This window comes from Lactuca sativa, chromosome 7 (assembly GCF_002870075.4).
Source record: "Lactuca sativa cultivar Salinas chromosome 7, Lsat_Salinas_v11, whole genome shotgun sequence".
NCBI lineage: Eukaryota > Viridiplantae > Streptophyta > Magnoliopsida > Asterales > Asteraceae > Lactuca > Lactuca sativa.
The window spans coordinates 95,934,296-95,942,256 of record NC_056629.2 but is presented as its reverse complement, the minus strand read 5'-3'; the positions used below and the strand labels follow the sequence as shown (position 1 = coordinate 95,942,256).

The following is a 7,961-nucleotide window of genomic DNA, read 5'->3' as shown; positions in this document are numbered from 1 at the left end:
TTAAACGTCCGCGTCAAATTCATAACTTCTACATACGGACTCTGTTTTCGTCTGTCTTTTTACCATTGAGTTCCTATTAATGAGATATTCAATTCTCATGTAGGTCGCGTAGGCCAAAACCCCCTCGATCTAAAATTCGAGTTTTTGGTTGTGCACTGTTAAGGCAAATCTTAGAAAATTCATAACTTCCTCATATGAAGTCAAATTTGGGCGTTCTTTTCTTTTTGTATGTTCTCGGTTTAACGTATACTACAAATTTTGTTTACACTTCTAAGGATAAAAATTCCTCCATCGTAAATTCACTGTTTACGTGTCCTGGTGTCGTGCCGGTTTTTCCGTAAAACTTCGACGGACCATAACTTCTTCGTTATAACTCGGATTTCGGTGTTCTTTATATCCACAGAATCCTTGTTTCGACCACTACGACTCTACGTAAAGATATCGGGCTTATCTCGCATTTTAATTTTGATGCTTATTTTTATTCTTTATTAATTATACCTTTATAATTAAGCTATAAGCACACAAATACACATAATTCACAATGTATTCAAATATTTCATATTTATTACTTCAAAAAGAGTTAAAATAGTTGACCTAAACTATTACATCATCTAAAATTCTTAGCCCCGAAACTCGGGCGTTACAATTCTCTCCCCCTTAGGATGATTCCGTCCCGGAATCATACATCAGCAAACAGATGTGGGTAGCGACTCATCATTTCACTTTCTGTTTCCCAAGTGAAATTCGGCCCATTGGAATGTTTCCATCGGACTAGCACTAAGTCGACCATCTTGCGTCGTAACTTCTTAGTCTTACGGTCAACGATTGCCTCGGGCTCTTCGATTAGCCTCTTATTCTCATCCATCCTTAACTTATAGATTGGGATTATATCAGGAACTTCTCCCGTGAATTTCCTCAAATAACACACATGGAAGATGTTATGAATACCGTCTAGCTCTTCGGGCAATTCCAGCTTGTAGGCTTGGTTCCCAATCTTCTGAAGAACTTTGAACGGTCCAATAAACCTTGGACTCAACTTTCCTCGTTTCCCGAATCTTATAAGTCCCTTCAACGGTGAGACTTTAAGCAAAACCAAATCTCCAACTTTGAAGGTCATCGATCGTCTTTTCTTGTCAGCATAGCTCTTCTGATGATCCTGGGCTGCTAACATCCTTTCCCTGATTACCTTCAGTTTCTCAGCAGTCTCATGGACTATCTCGGGGCCCATAAACTTCTTCTCTTCGGCCTCGAGCCAACAAGACGGAGTACGACACTTCTGTCCGTACAAAGCTTGATAGGGTGCCATCTTGATGCTTGAGTGGAAACTATTATTGTAGGAAAATTATACCAGAGGTAAGTGCTCGTCCCAGTTACCTTGGAACTCCAGGGTACATGATCTCAACATATCTTCCAGTGTTTGAATCGTTCTTTCTCTCTGGCCATCAGTCTGCGGATGGTAAGCTGTACTCAAACACAACTTCGTACCCAATTCCTCCTGTAGACTTTTCCAGAACCTTGACATGAAACGACTATCACGATCCGATACAATCGTAAGAGGAACACCGTGAAGTCTTACTATCTCCTTCACGTAAGCATTTGTGAGCTTATCCATAGAACACTTCTCATTGGCTACTATGAAGTGTGCACTCTTAGTGAAACGATCCATGACTACCCAAATCATGTCGTGACCGTTCTTCGTCCTGGGCAGTTTAGTCACAAAATCCATGGTGATGTCTTCCGATTTACCCATGGGTACAGGTAAAGGTTCGAAACTCCAATACGATTTCTGATGTTGTGCCTTAACTCGCACATGTCACACACTCGGCCACATACTTCGCAACATCGAGCTTCATCGTCGGCCACCAGTAGTAGGGTTTTAGGTCCCTATACATTTTGGTGCTACCGGGATGAATCGAGTACATGGTCTTGTGTGTTTCTTCCATCAGAAGATCTCTTATTCCTCCCGTCTTAGGTACCCAAATCCGATCTTGGAATACCTTCAGTCCTCGACTGTTTGTACCGAACACTAACGTTTTGCCCAAACGTTCTTCCTTTCAGTCATTCTTCTCTAAAGCTTCTTCTTGAGCTTTCCTGATACTTTCCACAATCGTCGAGACGACTTCAATTATCAATGCTCTTGGCCTTTTCCTTTCAAGATTGACTTTTCGGCTGAGAGCATCAGCAACACCATTTGCTTTACCAGGGTGGTAAAGTATCTCACAGTCGTAGTCCTTGAGTAACTCTAGCCAGTGTCGTTGCCTCATGTTCAACTCTTTCTGATTAAAGAGATATTAGAGACTCTTATGGTCAGTGAAAAGTTTTCACTTCGTTCCATAGAGGTAATGCCTCCATATCTTTAAGGCAAATACTACCGCTGCCAACTCCAGATCATGAGTGGGGTAGTTCTTTTCGTGCTCTTTCAATTGTCGAGAGGCATATGCTATCACCTTTTCTCTTTGTGTCAGAATACAACCCAACCCGACTCCTGAGGCATCGCTATACACCGCGAAGTCTTCAACTCCATCGGGTAGAGAAAGAATCGGTGCTTCGCATAACTTCTTTAGCTTCTCGAATGCCTCTTCGTGTTTCTCGCTCCACGTGTATGTAGCTCCTTTATGGGTCAAAGCTGTCAATGGAGCAGCTATCGTAGAAAAGCCTTGGATAAATTGTCGATAATATCCAGCTAATCCAAGAAAGCTTCGAATCTCCGTGGGACTCTTTGGACGTTCCCACTTCATTACAACTTTTATTTTTGCTAGGTCAACCATTATTCCCTCCTGGTTAATCACATGACCCAAGAATTGGACTTCTCGGATCCAAAAATCACACTTGGAGAACTTAGTGTAAAGTTTCTCCTTCTTTAACACTTCCAACACTTCTCGTAGATGCTTGCCATGCTCCTCCTGACTTTTCGAGTAGATCAGAATGTCGACGATGAACACTATCACAGATTTATCGAGGAATGGTTTACAAACCCTATTCATCAAATCCATGAATGCTAATAGAGCATTGGTTAGTCCAAACGACATAACCAAGAACTCGTAGTGTCCATATCTCATTCTGAATGCAGTCTTCTCAATATCCTGATCTCTTACTTTCAGCTGATGATACCCTGACCTAAGATCAATCTTTGAGAAGTAGCTCGAACCTTGTAGCTAATCGAATAGGTCATCAATCCTTGGTAATGGATACTTGTTCTTCACTGTTGCCTTGTTCAGCTCTCGGAAGTCTATACACATTCTCATGCTCCCGTCTTTCTTCTTCACGAATAGCACCGGAGCTCCCCAGGGTGATGAACTACGTCGAATGATTCCATTGTCCAACAACTCCTGAAGTTGCATCATAAGCTCCTTCATCTCTGTCGGTGCTAATCGGTAAGGTGCCTTTTCTATCGGTGTTGTACATGGTAACAAGTCTATCCGAAACTCTATTTGTCTATCCGGTGGTAATCCAGGAAGATCTTCGGGAAAGACTTCCGGATAATCACATACGTCCGGTATATTCTGCACTTCCTTCTTTTCCTTCTTGGCATCGATCACAAATGCCAAATATGATGTACATCCTTTGGATAAACATTTTCTGGCTTTCATCAGGGAGATGATTCCAGAATTCACTCTGCGTTTGTCCCCGTACACCATAAATGACTTCTTTCCAGGGGGATTTACCCTAACTATCTTCTTTCGACATAATATCTCGGCATCGTTGGCACTAAGCCAATCCATCCCCAAAAAGATGTCAAAACCGTTCAACTCTATGGGCAACAACTCTTCATGGAATTCATTTCCATTTAGGTCGATGACTATGTTCTTAATATGATTACTAACATGTACGAACTTGTCACTGGAAACTTCTACAATCAGAGCATTATCAAGTTTTTCTACAGGTAATGCTAGTTTTCCACCAAATTTACAATACACAAAGGAGTAGTTGGCTCCGGAATCAAATAGTATATTGGCAGATGATATTGCCATATTTATACCTATTTCTAGGCAATATTTAAGTACATTTCTATTAATAAGTTGATAATATGTTTAGAATAATGGTACTTATGACTTTAAATTGTTATTTTCAGTCAATTAAAGGTATTTTCGAAGAAAGGGACCAAAAGCGACAATATGTGGAACATGGGAGACTTGGAACACAAGAAAGGAATAAATCCACGGGAATTACTACACCCACGTCGTGGCTTGGATAGACACGACGTGGCACGAGCATTACGGAAGATAAAGATCGCGTTATGGAGAAATCCTTGCCCGGTAAGGATAGCTACGGAATCCACGTCGTGGCGTGAATATCCACGACGTGGCGAGGGATTTTGAGGTGTATTTAAGAATCCTCAACCATTACGAAAAGGAGAGACTTTTGGCTGAAGGAAGGAGTTCCAGGAAGCGATTTTAAGCAGGAATAAGGCGCTGGAAAAAGGTTTTCAACACCAAAATAATTAAGGTCCACAATTTAGTTTAGTTTTTATATAGAAACATGTTTAGTGATACCTTGAATTGTGTTAGTTTGCTATGATGAGCAGCTGAATTTAGATACTCTTGTTTAGCTAGATGAAGCTTCTAACTTATGAATAGCTTAATTTTTACGGATTTCTTTAGTTGGTAAAGTTGCTTGTGTTTGGTTTGTATACCTAGCATGCTTATGTTTGTTTCTCTAATTGCTTGATCGCATGTTCTGTGTAGCTTAGTGACCATTAACTGCATGAACTTGTTTACCTAATGATTTAGTGAACATTGAATTGTTAGAGCTAAGATTGACTAATCTTAGTCAGTAATTAGAGTAAATATGCTTAGTTGTGCTAGAGAACGTGTATTGTGACCATAATTGCGTTTATATAATAAATCTTACATAGCATATTCATAATTAGTTCGGTGTTTAATTGTGTGTGAACATACATGGTTTGACATGAATTAGTTAATTATTGGTAAAGTTAGAACTAAATTACTAATATAATTAAAACCAACTAGATAATCCATAATAATTAGCTAGCCATAAGGAAGAGGTGGATTCAAACTAGACAAGAGTATGTTTTTACTTATTGAATTTGATTTAAGTTCGTCTGATCTTGTAAAATCAGATAAAACCCCTTTTAAACTTGTTAATAATTAAGTTAATTTAATAGCAAGTAAATTAATTAGTAACACCGTTCCCTGTGATCGACACCCGACTTACCCAAGCTATACTGTAATCTGACTAGGTACACTGCCTATAAGTGCATAGTTAGTCTAAGTTTGTTAGGTTATAAATATTAAAATTAGTGGGTACTTTTGTGCACATCAAGTTTTTGGTGCCGTTTCCGGGGAACGGCTTAATCTATTAGCTTATTTATTTGCATTAAATTAATCGATCCTTCTTGTGGAGTAAAACCCATAAAAAGTTAATTTTTCAGCAAAGTTAATTTTTTTTTCAGTCATAGAGTCCACGACGTGGCAGTATCCGTGCCACGTCGTGGACACCTAGAACTTTAGATTTTTAGTTGTTATCTAATTTTTTCTATTTTAGTTCAATTTTACGTTTTGTTTATTTAGTTTATCTGCCGGAGTTCATGACCAGAGGCTCAAACACACCCTTGGTGCCACCACTTGTAGATCCTGAGTCTGCAATACACAAGCCCTTACAAGAATTAAAGTCAGCTTTTTCAAGGAAGTCGGGAAAGAAGACAGGAGAGTCAAGTTCATCCGCGAGGCACAAGAGCAATTTTGAGCACTTGGATCAAACACTCGTCCAAAACGAATCGGAATACGACACTGAGCTAGAATTTGAAGAACATACGAGTGAACGCGAGAACGAGCCAAGGAACGAGATGGCAGCAGTTGAAGAGATGTCCATGGGAGCTTACAAGAAGCGGATCCGAGAAGATGTGGGTCCCGGTTTAATCCAACCCGCAATACCTGCCACTGCCACATTCGAGTTGAAGGGGTACATATTGACTGCACTGAAGGATATCCCATTCCTTGGGAAAGATCATGAGGATGCTTTTAAGCATTAAGATGAAGTCAACGACATTGCGGATTACTTCAATGTCCCAAATGTCAACAGAAACACAGTCTTGCTTAGGATGCTTCCCATCACTTTCAAAGGAGCTGCTAAGGAGTGGTTAAAATCACTCCCACCCGGTACAATTACCACTTGGGCTCAAATTCATGAGCAATTTCTGGACCATTTTTTCCCGCCATCCAAGATAGCCAAACTCAAGAAGGCAATAGCCAACTTTGAGCAACAACCGGGGGAGTCTTTATATGAAGCATGGGAGCGGTACAAGGGTTTACTCAGGAATTGCCCTCAACATTATCTAAATGTGCAACAAGAGATGTCTATTTTCTATGATGGGGTCAATGTTATGACGAGACAACTCCTTGACTCTCAAGGACCCTTGACAAAGAAAAATCCAAGGGAGGTCAAGGAGCTGATTGAAGAATTCGCGAAACACTCTCGCGAATACCACAACCCTAGGCAAGATGGAATCAAAGGCGGTGGAGGGGCCCAAACTGAAGGAATAGCAGCTGTGATGGCCATGCTAAATAATTTGGATCGAAGAATGACACAAATGGACGAGTCAATACATGCCATAAGAGTGGGCTGCGAGAGATGTAGTGATCCACACTTGACAAAGGACTGCAATTTAGATGAGTTTGGGAATAGAAGAGCTCAAGTATGCTACTCGAGTGGGGATAAGTTTGATGAGGACTGGAGGAAACCGAAGAGGGAATGGCTGCCATATGAAGAGTATAAGAAGCAAAAAGAAGAGAAGTATAGGCAGACAGGTCGAGGCTTTTATCAAAAGGAGCAGCCACCAGCCGAGAAGAAACCCGATCTAGAGACTATGTTGATGAAGTTTATGGAAGCTTCGGAAAAGAGACACGACGCCACTGATTCTGCTATTATGGAACAACAAACTTTAATGAAGAATCAGCAAGCCTCCATCCATAACCTTGAAGTTCAAGTTGGTCAACTAGCTACTCTAGTTCATGAGAGGTTATCCCCGAAAAATACCGAAAAGCAGACCCAATCTCATGTAATGGCCATAGACACTGAAGAAGAAGCCATCACTGAGTTCCTGGAGGCATTGGAAGAAGAACCACAGCAGCCTGACCGAAAACCAAAGAAGCCAAAATTCAAAAGTGAGAAGGTTGCTGAAATGGCTCAGCCACGACGTGGCACTTATCCGGCCACGACGTGGCCCCTGTCTGAACAAAAAGATTTTGAGGTCGTTCCAGTTTGTCATCCACCTTTGCCTTTTCCATCCCAAGCTGCCCTTAGTCCACTGGAAAGGGAGCATATAGAGTTTGTTAAGCATGTGAAAGACATCTCAATTAGTACCCCTTTTGTCGAGTCCATATCTAAAATTCCCGAGTATCAAAAATTACTGCAAGATTTAATGGACACTCGCAAGCAATTAAAGAGGAAGTCTAAGGTAATTCTAAGTGGGAAAAGTTCAAAAGCTATGTTGGGAGAAATACCTGAGAAGATGGGGGATCCTGGACGCCTCACTCTACCGTGTGAGTTTGGTAACAAGATGAAGGTTAATGCTTTAGCCGATTCTGGGGCTAGCATTAATTTGATGCCTTTTTCATTTTATCAAAAATTGGAAATTCAGAAGATGATGGCTACAAGAATGCAGATTCACATGGCGAACCGTTCTGTGACACAACCCCGGGGCATCGTGGAGGATATTTTGGTGAAAATTGGAAAATTTGTTTTTCCAATAGATTTTGTAGTGTTAGATATGAAGGAAGACCCCGATGTTCCAATTATCCTTGGTCGACCATTGCTTAACACCGCTGGAGCTCTAGTTGATATTCGTGAATCTAAGCTAACTTTGAGGGTCGGAGATGAAAAAGAAGTTTTTGGAATGCAAGATGACTTCCAAGAGGATCATGTTCAAGAAGAGGTGTTCACAATAAATGAAGACAATGAACTGGAAGAACTAGAAAAGCTTATGGAGGAAGAGATAAAGA

General features: G+C 40.7%; 1 non-coding gene across 1 annotated transcript; it reads right to left on the bottom strand.

Annotated features, from left to right (window-relative positions):
• Window positions 1-6,190: 6,190 nt before the first annotated feature.
• LOC111896774 (small nucleolar RNA R71) lies at window positions 6,191-6,297 on the bottom strand. The gene has a single exon (XR_002852029.1). It is a non-coding gene; the product is annotated as a small nucleolar RNA R71 (small nucleolar RNA).
• Between the last annotated feature and the right edge of the window lie 1,664 nt (window positions 6,298-7,961).